The sequence below is a fragment of the Opisthocomus hoazin genome, chromosome 4, assembly GCF_030867145.1.
Source record: "Opisthocomus hoazin isolate bOpiHoa1 chromosome 4, bOpiHoa1.hap1, whole genome shotgun sequence".
Lineage (NCBI taxonomy): Eukaryota > Metazoa > Chordata > Aves > Opisthocomiformes > Opisthocomidae > Opisthocomus > Opisthocomus hoazin.
Genome location: NC_134417.1, coordinates 25,703,586 through 25,721,976, shown reverse-complemented (window position 1 = coordinate 25,721,976; position 18,391 = coordinate 25,703,586). Strand labels below are relative to the sequence as shown.

Here is an 18,391-nt window from a genome sequence, read left to right as displayed (position 1 = left end):
CATTGCCTTAGCATTTTCTACATAATTTCTATTTGAAATATTCTTTTCAGTCCTACTGTTCACTCTGCTAGGGTCTAATAGGCCCAAATCTGTCTAATTTCACTATTGCTTTAGGTGTTTCTCTTTCCATTCTCACTGTATCTATGATGCTGCTGCTTCTTTTGAAAAGATTCTGCATCATTCTTTCATACTGCAATTTTGTGATGCTTTCCCATTTACATTTCTCTCTTTCAGGTCAGTCTCCACATATTCGAACAACAGCTTCCCTGAAAATCCTAGTGCAGCCCTCTCTACATGCAGGTAAAGGAATTTGTCATTCTGATAGACCTGAAAAATGCTTTTATTTTCTAATCACATATTTAAATACTATCTTTTCTAAAAATAACCGAAGTACTGTATGAATATAAAAGTAGCTAATGGATAATGGTTTTGAATTAGCCTTGATTTCCTGTGTACTAAGCCAAGTCCAATTCACTTAATTATTGGTTGCATCTTATTCTGACTGTGCTACAAGTAAAGAGGAAGAAGAAACTAAGACTTTGATTAAGCTGCTGTAATAACTAAATGCAAACCAAAGAGAAGTAAAATTCAGTGTTGGAAAAGTAACAAATTGGATTTTGCTGTGATAGTTTTCTTCTGTGGTGCATGCTTAATACTGTGAAATCACTATGAAATTGCCATTATTATTCTTCAATACAGTGCCCAGAAATTCTTTAATACAATCTCTGAAGGTAATTTACTCTGGAGAACAAGTAGGTGTTACAACATGATAAAATGAAATTCCAGTAAAAAACTGTTTCTTATTTCAGGCTACTCTTGTATTCCCGGTGGTTAGCATGGCAGCTGAGGTTTGGCTTTTCTTTTTTTAAATAAAAGTGCACTTGACGACCATACAAAGCAAAAAAAAAAAAAAGCAGCAACCTATATAAAGTTACCTTAATTTTGCTGGAGCTACAGCAGCGTTTAGCTCACACCAAAGCTAGTTTTTGAGGCAGGTAATTTCCATTTAAATAAAGGTAAACCATTTCTTATAAATTACTAAATGTGAACTGACAGTGGGAAAGAAAAGGATTTATCCTGCTTATCCTTCTGTTGTACTCGAAGCTGACTGAGAAATTAAGGAAATCCAGAATGGCTTATCTAGGTCTGTAAAGAAAATCAGCTTTTGAAGTGTGTCGTCAGCATGTGTTCACTCCCTGCTTACTGTCGCACTGCACAGAAGTTGCATCTACATTTCACTTGTGCTGGGATGTTCTACTGGTGCGATCTGTAGGCCTGCACTAGGAAAAATAAATTTCATTTTTCTGGTCAAAAGTAAATTCTTAAAAAGATGACGAATTTTTTTTCAATGTAAATAAACCGTGATTTGATCCTGGTTTTGCATTGTGTTGCAACAGTCCTGCTAAAAGCAAAGGAACTGCACCAGAGCAGAACCAAAATGGGGAACCAAGCCCACAACGAGGTAAAAAATGGTTTAAATAAAACAGAGGAGTAATATCTTGTGGCATAGCAGAGCCCGGTGAGACAACTATAAATTAATAAAGCCAAGCATTAAAGAAAATCCCACGTATCAAAGTCCTGTATCCTCCGTACCTCCCAGAAGGGACGGTGCAGGGGGCCAAGGGGTTTGGGCTGTCCGGGAGGGAACCGCAGCTGCCGGGCGAGGGAAGCGGGATGAGGGAACGGGGAAACCCAGGTCAGCCCCAGTTTTACTTCCATCTCGGGAGCCAAAGCTTTCTTCCAAGCTCATCTAATCAGTTATCCCTTCAGTCACTGGGCATGAGGAAGGACAGCAGGCTCTCAGCTCCCGGGGGCCATTTCACTGGGGTCTTTCCCATGGATGTCTCCAGGGTCAGACATCCCCTACCCTGGCCTTTCCCATGGATGTCTCCAGGGTCAGACATCCCTTTCCCCAGCCTTTCCCATGGATGTCTGCAGCGTCAGACATGCCTTTCCCTGGCCTTTCTGTGCTCTCGGCAGGGGTTATACGCGCTGGGGAGCGTGCAGCGTCCTCTCCATCCTGCGCTGCTTTCCACATCATGTGGGTTTTGCAGATGTTGTGTTTATTGTTGAGGTTATTAAGATGATATTTTATCCTGGGAGTGAGACAAGCACTTACTGAAGCGTACTTAATGGAGTAACATTGCTTTAGGTACATGGTTAGGGAAGTCAGTCAACGAGTTATGTTAATTGCTTCGCTTGGGAGGGGTGCGGGTTGTATTTTTGGAACCGCGTGTTTGAAGTCTTGACGTGCATTGGTGGCTCTGGAAGGAGAAGCGGCGAAGAGGCTTTCTGCCTGTGCCGGTCCCCATGCCAGCCTTTCCCAGCGGGGCAGGGATGGCTGCGGGAGCACCGTGGAGTGCTCCGCCATACGACACGGGAAAGCTGGGCTGCCCCACGCGCTGCCCACGCATCGGGGAGCTGCCTCACCCCACGACGAACCCTTGGAAGCTCTCTGTGGAGCAGCACCTCCATGCACTGCAGCAGTTGGCTCCGTGACGTCTCCCCGACCCCAAAAGGCTCGATGTCGGGGGGCTTGAGGCGGGAGCAGGTTGCAGAGCAGCTGCTAAGGTCTGGCGTGGGGCTGCTGAATACAGGGGGGTCTGGAAGAGCGGAGTTAAAACGCATTTCAGCCTGGCTCAGCCCCTCCTGCCAGCTTCCATCGGTGGGCTGGGCAGGTGGTAGCTTGCAGATGTCCCCGTGCAAATTCTGCTTTTTGGTGTTGTAAATACAGGCGAGCAGTGGTGTCTTTTGCTGTGGATACAGGCAAAGGGTGGTGTCTTTTGCCATCAATACCGCCTTGATGCGGTGGGTTTGTTCCTGTGAGCTTGGTGGGCTCAGGCTCCACGGGTCGGTGGTGGCCGGTATGTCGCTCTTACCATGTTCTTTCTCCTGTATTTGCGGAGATGCCCATGAATTATTTACCTGCCTCTGATCCTTTAAATTCCTGAAGTCTCAGCCTCTCTGATATTTGTGGCTGAGAATGTCACAGGTTACTGATGTCATGCTGTGCATATAGAGACGTGTATCCATTTACCCTTTCTGCCCTTAGTATGGTGCTGGAAGTTTAAACGCCTTTGACTTTTCTTCCCCCTTCTTTCTTCCCCTTGTCCTTGCTCTCAATTCCCTCTTCTCCATCCACAGCAATATTTAACTTAAATGTTCAAGCATTAGGGGGTGCGGATGAGGGCTGAAAACGATTCCCCAGAGATCTGAGTTGAGGTACAGTGCTAAGAAAATAAAGGGAAATACACTTTGCTGTTTCTGCCTTCTTGCACTTTTCTTTAAGAAATCCACCGACAGACTGAGCCCTGGTGCTGTTGAAACACCTTTATTTCTTGAGTCGCTTGAAAGAAAGAGAGGGGAGCGATACCTCTTCCTTGAGTTCAGAAGATCTGAGGGAAAAAAAAAAAAATTTCTGTAGCTTCAGCGATGCTGATAATTTCCTCCTGTGGCCCAGGGAGATGCTGTAGCTTAGAAAGCAGCTGAGTTTAGATTTACCAAAGGCTAATTTCTGGGGAGAGATGCTTTATTTTTCTGCTTCTGCTTTGGTTCGTTGTAACTGATTAGTGCTTTTTCAATGTAAGTATCACATTTTCATCGCAGTCATGAAATGCCTTATCTGTCCATGTACCTGTTAGTTTTAATACCTGTCAGCAGAAGGTATTTGTAGCCACTCAGGGAATTTACAGCTGCTCGCTTGTAGTACTTCCAGGTGCACCATCAACATCAGATGGTTGAGAAGCACTAAACTAGTTTAAAAAAAGTCACCAAGTGCCCGCTATTGTAACAAGTCTCTCTAAAGTGATTTATATTTTACATTTGTGCTCAGAAAAGCTAAAAGGAAAGTGGTAGGAGATTTGATTTCAGTCCTTCTAATGATTCATAATTAACTTTGCAGGAAAACGACATTTTTAACTCCAGATTTGCATTGCACGTCAAAGCTGATCACTTAGTCAGTGTAGAACTCTTATTGTCAAAATTCTGCGGAGATGGTTTCATTCTGTGGTTTGCTGTGTCTGACTCCAGCGGTGGGACGAAGGGAAGCAGTGGCCCCCTGGCAGCGGTGCCCGAGGCTGGCGGGCGAGCTCGGGGGCGGAAGGGGAGAGGGGGAAAGCAGGAGAGCTCAGCAGTGGTTTCTGTTTTGACATTTACATGAACAAGGGACTTTTCCATTCTTTATGTATATTGTAATAATGAAATCTACAGGAAGGAGTTAAAAAAAGATAGCAAACATATTCCGCTATGGCCATCCGTGAGCTGAGTTTTCCGTTTCGCCTCTTTGCTGCAGCAGATCCGAAGCTCAGCACCTCAGCGGGCTGCCGTGAGGACAAGGAGTGGGAGGAGGATCTCCCTGGTATTCGGTTTCCTTGTCCCATATGTACCCAAACCTGAGGAAGGGTAACACTCGTGTAAAATAACGACAAAGGCAGCGAGAAGTGTAAGGTTTCTGTGCAGAAGCAAGCGCGTACGGTCAGTTCTCCCTGTAAACGTGCACTCGCAGGTCAGAAGGAGTTTAAATCCAGTGCTTAGAGGATGGGAGAGAGATACACTCGATTTATCACATATTTTATTGACTTAACCCCACGGAAATGAACAAATTTACTCCAGAGGAAGACTGGAGTAAGATGGGGTTTAATCAAACCGCATCTCACTTCTGCCTGAGCTCACTCCCGATTTTCTTTTTTAATACTGAATGCAGATAGTCTGCTAAAATATTAAAAGGATGTGCTATTTCATACAGAATTGTTAAAAACATTTAAATCCTGTCTGGATCGTTGTGCACATTATTATTATTTTGAATGTTACACAAGTGTGTCTCTTGATATGAACAAATGAAATTGCTTTCATATATATGAAATATAATTGTACTCCCCACGGGATAAAGCGGTAAACACCGTGTTTCAACGCCCAATGTGCATTGTTTAACATTTAAACTATGGATTAAAGAGGCAGAGAATCTATTTTGCATCATTTTCTGATAATCACATTTCTTCCCGGGAGTATAGTCTTACCTCCCGTGCTCAGTGCTGTTGGCACACCGAGGGACACACGAGATTAAAGCTACAAAAGACAACTGGCGGTGTTATTAATATATATTCCCTGAAATGGAGGCAGCTGCATCAAGGATTCTCCAGAAATTAAAGAATGAATTTCCTGAACTACCTTACTGTTAAAATCTGGACAACCGTAGGGAAAATTGTCTTTTCTCTATCTTTAAAATGCGTACTAGGGATGAACTCAGGAGTTACAAATCAATGGGCCTTACTTCGGTCTTCAGTAAATTAGCTGAAAAATAACTACAGGGTTATAATGAGCATGATACCATAGGGACAAATTGCAGCGCTCCCAAAAGGAAAATGTTCTTTCCTCCAGGGTGTCAGCAAAATAACAGAGAACTGAGAAGTGATATGTATAATTTATTTGGGGTTTTAAAAAGCTGAAGAGGCTATTAAGGAAACTACGAGTAATCACAGAGTAGGACATAATGGACTTTCATGGACTAGAAACTTATTAAGGAAGGAAACAAAGAATGAAAGAAATGGGTTTAGCAAGTTAAAAATTGGACTGAAGACTTAATTCTATTTTAATATCTAATGGATTTTATTTATGGCGTTGGGCTATATATTGTCAGAGATGCACTCAGGATTCAGATAAATGAGCAGTGCAAAGTCCTTTCTGTCCATCAAAACAAACTACTGCTCATGTTGGTTTTTTGCAGCTTTACTCAAATGCCGCTAACTGTCATTCCCAGGAAATCTGGAGAGCTGTCGATGGGAGAAGTTTTTATTGCTTGACAGATGGATAACATTTTCAAGTCTACAGTTCAGGCATTACAGTCTAAAAAATCCACCTTTATTTATTTACTTTTCTTATTGGAATGACAGCTGGCCTAATAATGAATTTCTATTTGGATATAAACCTGTAATTAAAAAAATCACAGATGTTATGGGAAAAAAAATTTTATGGGAGATCATCCAGTTGATGTTCCTGTCCAGACAGAAAGCTTTTCTCAGGAATGCTTTTGTATATTTTGTGGAGGCAGCTTCTAAGTGACAGCATGGAGCATTTCATGAGTTTGGCTTTCTCTGGTCTAACGGATCATATCGTTACACTGGTTCGTATTTGAGCTCTTCAAATTACCTGGAATTTCAACAATGACATGTTGTTCTCGGTCCGAACACAAGGATGTGCTTCGTAAAACAAGGTTGCTTTCATGTTCGGTCTCTAGGCTGTGTGTCCCCGTGTGAATTCGTGCGTGGGCAGGAACGGTGCGTGGGCAGTAGCTGGCAGAAGGTCTTGAGTGTGTCAAACGCACGTTCCAAGGTTGTCATATCTTGGGAAGGTCGCAGGACAGTGGTCAGACATATGAAGGGCTTTTACGAAAATAGACGATATGTTAGATTGAATAATTTTCAAGAAAACATAGTTTTGCTAACTATTAGGAAGAAAAGCTTCTAACCCGGAGTAGCGAAAGACACAGAAAGGGTTTACAGGCGGCGGTTAAAGCTGCTGCTTCACTGGAGACTGTCAGAGCAGGAGAAACATCCCTGAAGGAAGATGCAACAGCAAAGCTAATTTAATTCTTGAAATTGAAGCTCAATTACGTTAATTGGTGAGACAGTTCAGGACAGAGAGTGGTTGGAGTCTCTGCTTTGAGGGCTATCAGAAGAGGCAGGTGTGCTCTTTGGGACGGGAGTACCTGTCGGAGTTTCTGTTATCAGTGGACTCCCAAGATTTATGAATTTCACTTCCTGAATCAGCTTCTCAAAGGCATTTTTAAGCCTTGGAATCCTCTGTCCTAAAACCCTCCCTTGTTTATAGACTTGCATCGTCACAACAACTCTGTTACTATTATTCAAGGCTCGTCTAGGTCTTGGAGATCCCGGGTCAGTGTACAAGGGTGGGTTAGGCTGGGACCTGAGCGACTCTGTGTAGCTGCAGTTTTTCTAATGAAGCTCCTGTTCTCATTAGTATGGCAAGGGCTCATTCACTGCGTTAAACTCTATGAATGTGTTGACTTTTGTCATACGTTTGCAAGTGCTTCTTAGTCTCATAGATATTCTGAAGTTTAATATTGGACAGTCTGAATTTCTGTTTGATATTGTGTAAAATTCTGTTTCTGTGTATCCGTGAGGGTTGAACAGAAGGTGAATATGTTCTACCACTGCCTCTCCGGAGGTTCCTGTTCAGTGATGCTGACTCCCTTTTACTTGATTAGGGACTTGCAGTCATGCAGATTTTATTACAGGTGTACAGAGATGCTGTTTCGTTCTGTTCCTTGGACAGATGAATAGCTTTTGACACAAATCCATGTGAACACCTTTATTCCTCATTATTTTGTAAAGAGGCCACCCAGTGAGCTATTTCAGTGGAAGGAAAAAAAAAAAGTGTTTATATGTACCTAGGGAGGATGATTTGATGTAAAACAATAATAATAAAATATGCTGATGGGATCGTAACATCGTTTTCATTGCATGCGGGTGGAAACTGAAACTTCTGTTACTGATGAGATACTGATGATGAATAATCAGGTTCGCATCCTGGAGAGGTAAACACAATCTGTGTCTGAATGTATATCAGGGGAAATCCTTCATGTATTTTCATGAGTCTTTGTGCACGGATCGCATTCTCAGGTTCTTTTTCCTTCAGCCCGCTCGTTTCCATTGGAGCCGTCGTGCTGGAGCATCCCTTCCCCATGCAGAGCTCTGGTCTTGCTGCAGCAGGGAGGTGGCCGTGGCGGGGGAGCTGGGCGCGCAGTGTCCTCGTGGCTGGGCACCGGGGAAAGCCAGAAGCGGTCTCAAAAAGGAGAGTAGAGGAGCAGAATCAGACACAAAGGGAGACAACTGCAGAATTTCACAGCGGGGAGAGACTTAGCAAAGAGATATCCCAGCAGAGGGGATGGAGAGGCAGTTCTGCCCAGGCAGCAAGGAACAGATACAGAAATAATGTTTGCAAGTAGATTTCTTAATATGGAGAAAGCAACGCTGTAGAACCGGGAACTCGACTTCCACTTTGTCTGGAAAACGTTAATGGCTGCAATGATGCAGATACAGGTTAAGCAGTTTGCAACATAGGCATATTTCTGGAAAAATGATAGATACTCACTGAAACATCTTTCCATATGCTCTTTTTCAATACTAATTATTGCACTGTTTGATAAATGAGGCAGTTTATCTCTTTATCTCTCATCCTAAAATGTGGCTGAATTTCATCACTGATGTGTAATAAATGAAATTATCTCATATTGTAGAGTAATGCAAGAAGATAGTATGTCTAAATAGATATTTTAAGAATGTGATTGGGATGATAAATGATTAATTAAATGAAGTGATTAATGCACTAGAGTGCATTAAGAGGAGTGTGGCCAGCAGGTCGAGGGAGGTTCTCCTTCCCCTCTACTCTGCCCTAGTGAGGCCTCATCTGCAGTGCTGTGTGCAGTTCTGGGCTCCCTAGTTCAAGAAAGATGAGGAGCTACTGGAGAGAGTCCAGCGGAGGGCTACGAGGATGACGAGGGGACTGGAGCATCTCTCCTATGAGGAAAGGCTGAGGGAGCTGGGCTTGTTCAGCCTGAAGAAGAGAAGGCTGAGAGGGGACCTTATAAATGCTTCTAAATATCTGCTTGGTGGGTGTCAGGAGGATGGGGCCAGACTCTTTTCAGTGGTGCCCAGTGACAGGACAAGGGGCAATGGGCACAAACTGAAGCAGAGGAAGTTCCTTCTGAACATGAGGAAGAACTTCTTCCCTCTGAGGGTGACGGAGCACTGGCCCAGGCTGCCCAGGGAGGTTGTGGAGTCTCTTTCTCTGGAGATATTCAAGACCCGCCTGGACGCGGTGCTGTGCAGCCTGCTCTGGGTGACCCTGCTTCGGCAGGGGGGTTGGACTGGGTGACCCACAGAGGTCCCTTCCAACTCCCACCATTCTGTGATTCTGTGATTCTGCTGTGGTAAAACCATTTGGAATGGTAGAAGCCATTTAAAAAGATCAGCTCATGAGTGAAACTTTACAGAACTTAAATTTCCTTCTCTTACTTTCTTTTGCAGCTATGTGGACCTTTCCCTGTGTTTACCAAGTAAAACCCTCACTTTAGTAGAAATCCCTAAATGAGATTTGTTGGTTTTAAAGGTCTGAGGTACCCTCTAACCAAGGGTGTAAAAGATACCATGAAGACCGAAAGAGACAGAACAAGGAGTATCTTCCCAGTAATGAGTCTGTATTACTGCTGTCAATACAGAAACTGGCTTAAGTTATAATGATGTGCAAGTTAATTATGAGATATATAACTGTCATGAGGACTTACTTGGTATTGTAGAATCAGTTCATCCAAAAGGAATTGTTCATTTTAAACCATAAGTTTCTTTCAGTTCTAGTTTAGAGATTACTAGACAGAATTACACCAGCTTCAGAAAAATACTGGAAAGTAGGTCAGAATCTTAGTCAAAAGAATGCTGAAAAACTGCCAAAAAATTTATATATTAATTTTCTGTTTCATCCTGTACCTAGTAGTCCTAAGGTGCTTTTTTCTAGCGCTACAGTTATGCAAAGAAACATGCACGCTTTTAGTTCAAATTAATGTTTTTCTACTGTGGGAGTGATAAAAAATAGACAAAACAAGTTCTTGAGTTGTACTGGGGTGGCCGTCCGCTTGGATTCTGGAGTGCTGATCCAAAATACGATTTTTTTTGTTTCAAATCAGTTCAGGTCTTCCTAGGTGAATGTGATGTTTTCTTTTTTAATTACGTATTTAACAATAAAAAACTTTACTTGTTGACTTACTGCAGCAATATTTACAGTTAATAATACCGACTGAAAAAACCTCTCTTGCACTTTCTATCTAGTTGTTATCACAGTGTTTAGAATGTAAGTAATTAGAATGTTAACGTTTATGGATTTATTTGTTTGCTTTTAGTTATCTGTTTGCAAAAATGTTGGAATTTGGCTGCTTTGTTCTGATGCTGTTGCATAGCGTGGCTTAGAAATGAAAAAACTACTTTTACAGGTATCAGAGGCTTCTTAAATTGTGTATGAATAACTTCACCTCACTTTAAGGCAAGGTTCTAGCACTTAGGTTGCAAAAGGACGATAGTTGAAAGAAGTATTAGAATTAAGAAGATGCCGAGTATGTGGTCACATGGTTACTAATGGTGTATGGGGGCATTTGGAAGATACCACACAGTAAAAAGTAACTTGATTTCTTTGCCACATGGTGATTCATCATAGTCAGGATATTTTTTGGGGTACTGGCCAAATTCTGTTGACCTATAACTTTTAGATCTACCTTGCATAAACCTAAGCTGATGAAAGCAGCTTCACAAGGAAAGAAGATTTCAGGCATTGCTTCCCTTTGACATTGAGTTTTCATTTTTTGCTGGAAAATCACAGTATTTTGGGTTCTTTTTTTTGAAATGTACTGTGATTTGCCAATAAAATGCAAAAGAAAATTAAACAATGCAATTAAAACATCAATAAGGGCATCTGTAATACGTATAACAACTAGAGTTTACTAGTGGGGGATGGCAAAACTCAACGATTTCTGTAGCACGGCTTTCCCCCAGTGATACCCCCTCCAGAAGGCAAGCTGTAATCGTGAAAGAGTTTGTGGTGACTGTTCACTTTCAGGCTGGCTAACAGATGGCATTTGGCTACCTATGACTAATACAGATAGTTTTTTCCTCTTGATACTGAGAGTACAACATGTTCGAGAAAACCATTCTGCCTAGGAAAGTGGCTGTCTTGCACAGAGAAGCAGGTCTTTCGCAGACCGCTAAGCAACTGGTGTGTATTGAGTACTCTGCTGACATCCGTAAGGGTTTGAATCTGGCGTGACTTGTTCCTCTGTCTTCTCTGAAATCCCTCCCTGATCACGGGGAATTTCTAGAAACCGGGACTACACAGACATTTTGCACGGTCTCCTGCAGCTCCGCAGAGCCGGTTCAGTTCAGCAGTGCTCAGGTGGGGTTTTTTTTCCCTACGTACTAGTCAAATAGAAAACATCACAGTCAATTAAATCCATTCTCTCTCATTCTCAGAAGACCTTTAAATTACTTTCTGGTGTTACTTGAGATGGTAAGTGCCAACAGTGATGCTATGTGTGTCATATGTGCCAACATTGATACTGCATGTGGCTGTGATGGGAAGGAGCTGTGTCAGCGTGTGGCGGGTGAAGTTGGTTTTCATGGCTTTGCAAACGCGAAAGGATCGTTGTTTCAGTGTAGGTAATGTCATTGTAGGGTATGAACCACAATCTGCCTGACTGGAACTTCTGGTTCGGTCCTTCAGGTCCACAAATGTCAAAACTGTAAAAGACAAAATGAAATTCATAAAAGCATAAGGTTACCCTAGGTCTACAAGATTTCCAGTATTTTTAACCAACAATAAATGTATGCCTTACACCAAATAGTAAATCTTCAGCAATTTGTACAAAACTTTTGCGCAGAAACAATGTAGTACAAAAGTCGTACTGAGAAAGGAGAACGTAAAAAGTTACATTAAACCTTCAAAACTTTGTCTTTTGTGCTATTGTTTGTTACCAAAGTTGTTCTGAAAGGCAGAGGGTTGCAATTCATATTGTAAAATGACCTCATTCTCCTCTTGCAGATACTAAACCCCGTGACAGCACTGAAATGTGAGTAAAGAATTACGACAATACAGTATTTTTGCAGTCTTATTCTGTCCTCACTTTGTGTTTCTTTCACCAGCTTTTTTAAATTGTCCTAGACATAAGATTTCTGTGGGAAGCAGTTTGGGATATTTTTTTTTGGGGGGGGGGGGGGGAGGAGGAGAAAGGGAGATGGAGAGCTGCTTTGTTTTATTTTCATCCTACTTACAGTTCTTAGTACAATTACACTTTGACCAGTGGATGGGCACACCAGAAGGATATAAATAGTTTTATAGATAACAGCTGTTCTAACACGGAGCAGTAGCAATTGCTTCATAGCAGAGAATACCTCCTACAGTAACTGCTTTAAAATGTAAGGATAATTGGCTGGAAAATGGAGAAGAAATTAAAAACAACAAAATAAGGAAACATCCAGTTGTTTAGATCTAACAGCCAGTGCACTTGAACGAGGCAATCTGCTGCCTTCTAACAGCTTCTCCTGGAGGGTCCCCATTAACCACCAAAACTCCTGCCAGCCACTTGAAAATAGGAAAATACGGAGGATTTCGAGGTTGGCCTCCCAGGAGGGCTGTGGTATGTAGCAGCTCTGAACCACTGCTGCTGGCCCACCTCTTCTCGTGGCGGCTGTCCCCGTGCTGGGGTGTCACCGGCCGACATCTTCAACACATTTCCCGTGCGCTGCCGTAGCGCAGAAGGGCATCGCGGGACCCCTGACATGGCTTCTGGAAGACGCGGTCTGGTGCTGAGCTCCCGCTGAAATGGCTGAAGTCAAACACTGCTCAGCTGCTGTGAAGAGTTACCTCCTTCATTAAATTCCTTCCCTAAGTTGGTCCATAATCTCAGTTTAAAAACCTCCTGGTAAAAGCTCATGGCTGCTACCGGCTACGAAATTATACAATCCTTAGTTTAAATTCATTAAATAGTTATGTGGAAAGGGGAGCAAGCCGTCTGTAATAAGCTAAAATTGCTGACACAGTACTCATAATAGGTTCTTTCCCAGAGGTTTTTATTGCGGTTATATAAGAATTCATCGACTTAGGAAGTTCAAAGAAACTTTCAAAATAGATCTTTTTTCGTTACAATTTTGAGCGATGTGGCAGGAGACCATGAAGATATTGCTCATAATAATTAGAGCTGTGAAACCTTGGGAAAACATGCCTAGGGACAAGGGAAACTTTATTATTTACGGAAAGTTTGAAGGGTACTTTAAAATGGAGGAATGTATTTAAAATCCAAGTTAAAGTAGCCACTGACTCCAGAAGCACTGCAGTTGGGTGCGGGCCTTTTCTTTTAACAGTAATTCATAGAGAATAATACACAGACCTCAGCTACAACGTGCACTTGTGCCATGCAGTCTAGGTTTTGGGTCTTCTCTCATCTTACAACAGGTAACTCCAGGATGAAACCAGTAGGATTTACTACCTGGGTTATTCCGGGTTGTTACTAAAGAACACAGTCACGGTCTGGAGCAGGAGATGCCATGTCCTAGTGAATAAAACAACTGACAGTTCCTTCGATGCTGGAACAAGAGAATTATTGTGCTGGCCAAAGCCATGGAAATGAGATCCAGGAGCAGAAGAGGCCTGGAGGGTTTACTGGAGTTGTTTCCACTTGAGATAGAGGACAACGTTTGAAATGAGCTGGAGAAATTAGCTGTTTTCACAACTCTGTTACCCTTCTTAGGGAGCTAGCCGCAGAAAAAATTCCACTCCAGGGACTTCGTGTACTCTCTTTGATTATTCTTGTTACAACAAACACTTAAATAATATCTTTTTTTAGTTCAGCTATTCCTGACTTCAGGCATTTGTTGCCTTGTATTCCAGTCTGTGCTTTCTAACCTCTTGCTCATACATCTATTAATAGTCACGCTGGACCAAAGCGACAATCCAATGTGAAGAAGTGCACTGAGAAATTATTTCTTTCTCAGCCTGCACAGTACACTGCAAATGACATCCTGACCTCTAGAGCAGCAGACTCATTAATTTTGGCAGAAAGTCACAACTTCTACTTTGAAACTATTGATTTCCCAAGAAAATACTGAAATGCATTGTCATTAACACCTATTTAGACAACTACAGCAGTGGTACAGCTAGGTCATTTATACAAGATTAATGAATTAATGTTGCTTTCTTGGGGTAAGAGGAGGCCCTGTGAGCACATACACAATCACCACTGAACATCAGTTAACAATTTTTTTTTCACTACCTTCCATAAATAAATCTCCTAGCCTAAGGGAAAAAAAATCCAATTTTCTCTGTTTCAGGAAAAAGTCTGAATAGTCAATGAACCTCGCACCATGCCAACACACATTCAAGATCAGCTAAAGAAAAATCCAGCAACAGTTCTATCTTTGCTTCTTTATGTTTTGTGAGTTCGGATCCAGAAATGGAAGCAAGAAACTTCAGAGGGAGATCAGGATCCACTAGTAGTAAATATGATTTAAACAGGAGTTCAATGAGTACAAGAAGTCAGAGTTTACAAATAATTTGGCGTGAGCATCCTTTTATCATGTCCTCCTTCACTGCCTACCGCTGCAGGTTTTTAATCTGCCGTCACATTTATTTTACAATGCACGTCATTGGTTAGTTGCTGAATGACTTTATCCCTACTACTCGGTACCCCGGACACTCAACAAGCTGAACGTGAGTGCAGAGTGTGATGGATTTAGTTAGAGACAGTAAACTTGTTTCCACTATAAGCAGCAATGCTTGGTATTTACCATTCTGCAACAATGAATTGGAGTTCTTTTTTAGTCATGAAATTATTTCTAGTTCTATTCTGTAATGAAAACATAGGTAACTTAGTTTTAACCAGATTTTTTTTCCCTAATCAGTGTTAGTTAGTCTTAATTTTATCTAGTTCTAATTAAGAAGTTACAATGTTTAATTTTCTCTAATTCTAGCATTCATGAAGTTTTGAATTGCATGAGTTGTCTAACAATTACGTGATAGCGGGTGAAACCTCTGGAAGCATGTACTTGTTGATTTATAATTGTATTAAGAGTTAAAGTTTAACACACACAGTTGCAGTCGGTGTCAGAGATATAACTTATTTTCAGTATTTTTTGTCATTATCAAGTACTAGAATGATTTTTCTGTACAGTAAAAATTCCTGACATAAGCTGTGGGACATGCTGAGGGTCTGGAGAAGTTGGGTCTGTTTGATGGTTGAGTTATGTTAGCGCTAGGCCCACATTATGTTTAATTTTATAAACAACCATTGACTTTAGTGGGATTCTTTGTGTTGCTTGACATTTGAAGAGGTGAAAAACTCTTTGAATAACTGAAATTGCAGTTAGCAATGATGTGCAAGTCCTGTAGCTCTTATTGACGAGCAAAGATTTGAAAGACAGTTTTCTTATCTGTGACTCCAACCTTTATAAAGAAACTGCCATTTATTCTTTCCAGTGTCTCTCCTTACCAACCCCTGATGTTCTGTGAGACGGGGAAAGCTCTTTATGTTCCGCCTGTCCCAACTCCACAGCGAGACTTCTGACTTGTGTGAAATAAGTAAGTGAAATAAGTGAAAAAGAGTAATAAGGGTGTCTTTCTCAGTGCTGTTACATCAGTTGTACAAACTTCCCTCCTCTAAAACTCAGATTGTAAAACAGGAATGGCCACAGTGGGGATGCACAGGATTTTGGAGCACCAAAAAAGTGGCTGACTCGTTAAGGCGTTGACCAGTGTAGTAATTTTAATCCTTCCCACGAGAATTCACGGGGTGTATAAGGATAACATAAAGATGGCTTCCCCAAAGTATTACAATTACAAGTCAGCGCGAGGAGTCGGGAGGTCTGGCTTGTGGGGAGTGCTGTACACGGCCAATGCCAGATGACACAATGTCCTCTTGAGCAGAATTCAAAAAGGTCTTCATAATCCATCATAACAAAGATGATCTGTAGTCGTAGCTCCTTGAAGAGTCATGCCAAAGAAAACTGCACCACACGCTGATGTATTTCTTTTAGCTCCGTGATTTGGAGAAGAGGGATTTTAGGAACACTAAAACTATTAAAATCTACTTTAGGTACCTGTGCTAACTACATTGAACTACCTCTGCTTGTTAAATTCCTTTTCATTTATGACAGAACATTGAAGGTGAGGGGGAAAAAGGGAAAGGATCTGTTAATTCTGTAACACATCTTGTTGAAAAAAATAACAAATTTTTTTTCATAGACATTTTCAAATTACTGAGAAAAATGTTGTCAATTTCAGTATTTTAAAAAAGGTTTGGCAAAGTATACAAGAACTACCCAGAGACTGGGTATGCTGTCGGTATAAATGGAGGTGATAACGAATAGGAGGTCCGATACATTTGTCAGCAGCCTGCGTCCCATCACTCACTGGGTCACAGACTTACATTAACATAGCAACTCGCTAAAGACAGGCCATCCTGTTTTGGCCAGGCTGTTGTTGTATTGACGCGTAGCTGTGCTTGAGACATGAGCAAACCCCGAATTTTTTAACTGGTTGTGGAAGAGCAGGCAGCCCTCGGGCAGCGCGTGGTGATGCTGGCTCGTCGGTGGGTGCGGACGGCTGCCGGGGAGCCGGTCAGACAAATTGCTGGGTGAACTCTGCCAGCATCAATGACATTGAAATATCTCCATGTAATAGAGGTCAGTAAACCCCAACAAAATTGCTTTATCATATTTTTTCATATCCACTTTCTAGTCTTGACAGAAAAGAGAATGAGATTGCTAGATCTAAGGTATGAGAAAATAGAGATGTCGCTGTTCTAGGGCCACGTAATGTAGTCTCTGTGCAGGTAGGCAGTTGTAGTATTAATGCAAAATATAGTTCAGGCTATTAGTTAAATTTCATTTAAATACAGTGTATTTATGCTAAAAAATGTGAATTCAAATAGGAACATGTGTAAAGTCTGTTAAGGTGACAGGGAGAACAGAGAACCTAATTTATGCTTTGCTCAACCTACCAAAATGAAAGGTGAAAAAGGAGAAGACTTTTATCTGCAGATACCTCAAGGGGTTAAGAGTTGGGAGAAAATAATTTGAGATGCTGCTGCTGGCACCATAACCAATGGGTCACAAATACACAGAGACTGGAAGGAAGATGAATTTTAATTGCCCAAGGAGAGAGGTTTCGCATCTGTCTCCTAGTGATTGTGGTGTTAGAAAGGTCTCAGTATTTTAACTGATATGTTGAACAAGCTTGTGAAAGCATGTACGCTGTGTAAAGCTGGTGTGGGGTTGCAGATGCTGATATGCAGTAGGCAGGAGAAGGGACAAGTCGCATCATTCCACTGGGTGTGGAGTTTTATTTTGGATCCTGACAGCAGAAGCAGCAAGGTGGTGTGGTGCTTGTAGAAAGCCCCAGCTTCTCCTGTTAAGGTGTCTACAGCAGACCAAGAAGCAAACTGGTCCAGAATAGCCACCCCAGAGAGCCGCGCAGTGGTCAGAGCAGGCCCAGGTGGCCCTGGTGAGACTGCTGGCCCACGGGGACTCCTCACTAGTCTTGGCCTCTGGAGGGACGCGAATATTTCAGGTTTGCTGTGTTGGACAGGAAGAAGTCTTGGCTTGACAAGGGGACTTTGTGTTCAGAGATGGAGACAGGGGGATGTAGATCTAGGGGATGAAGAACACAAGCCCTGATGGATTATGGCTCAGAAGAGGAGAGAGAAGCTTTTCTTTGTGAGGGGAGGGATGCAGATAGCCTTATGGATCTGTGTGGCTTTCCACTTGTGCTGACACCCGAGTTGTCCCACAGGGCTCATATTTTGTGGCGAGTTGACTAAATCCAGCTTTGAGCCCAGCCATGTTCCCACAGGTTCAGTTTCTGGAAGAGGCAAGCGAGTGATCTGCCACTATTTCTGTATGGTCCAGCTCCTGCTGTGGCTAAGAGCTGTCTCAGCACTACAGAGTGACAGCTTAGTCTTACATCAATCTGCAAAAAAGATACAGCCTTGTCCAGTTAGTAGGGAAGGGAGAAGCTCTCTAAAATTATGCTGTCATCTAAATGGTTAATGCTTTTGACAAGAGCCCATCTGTGGTGCTTCTTTCCTTGAAGAAACACGCCTTTTGCAGTTCACAGGACTTGCAGAGGTTATTTGTGAGGTTTTGGTACATAGAGTGAAAGCCACCAAGTTCCTGGTGGAGATGTGGTGATGGCCTGCACATAGCTGAAGAGGCTGTGATTAGCAAATGTCACTGTGACCTCTGCTATTCATAAGCAGCTTCTTGGATCATCATCCGGATGGGTTGGGAGCTCCTGAGATCCTGCCCAGTATCCTCTTTTGTATGCTGAAAAGAGTCCTGCAGGATTTGAAGCTGGTAGTGCAGCCTTGAAGCATCAACGTGAAATTGTAGTATCATGCTCAAAAATGGCTCTGTAAAAATAATGTCACAGCATTCTGTATTCCATTTTTCCACTTCAAATGCAACCACTTTAAAGGAGTTATTTCACTAAAACCAGCCCTACTAAATCAAGCTGAGATCTTTAGCTCTCACTTGGATCTGAAAGTCAACGAGTTTTCTCTCTGGTGCCGTGTCATCAGTAATAAATGTTTTTCAGCCCCTAACTTGCACCTTTTGTGGCCTCATTGCCTTCAGTATGTTGATCAGAAGTAATTAATTCACTCTGGAGTTGTTTAATGATGCATAAGAAGGAATAGATTGTAGCTCAATCTCATAACTGCTTTGCCTCAGAAATCTAACAGGATTAAAGCACCATTAAAAAAAAATCCAAGTAGTTCTGTGAGAAATGAAGCTGATGAAGCCAGGATTCCTATGGATTTGTGTCTCTTGGTTGACTGACTATT

The 18,391-nt window shown here is 42.1% G+C and overlaps 1 long non-coding RNA gene across 1 annotated transcript; it reads left to right on the top strand.

Moving 5' to 3' along the window:
* Nucleotides 1-229: 229 nt before the first annotated feature.
* On the top strand, nt 230-15,108 carry LOC142361028 (uncharacterized). The gene is made up of 3 exons (XR_012763568.1): nt 230-300; nt 11,599-11,626; nt 15,028-15,108. It is a non-coding gene; the product is annotated as an uncharacterized LOC142361028 (long non-coding RNA).
* The last annotated feature ends 3,283 nt before the right edge of the window (nt 15,109-18,391 follow it).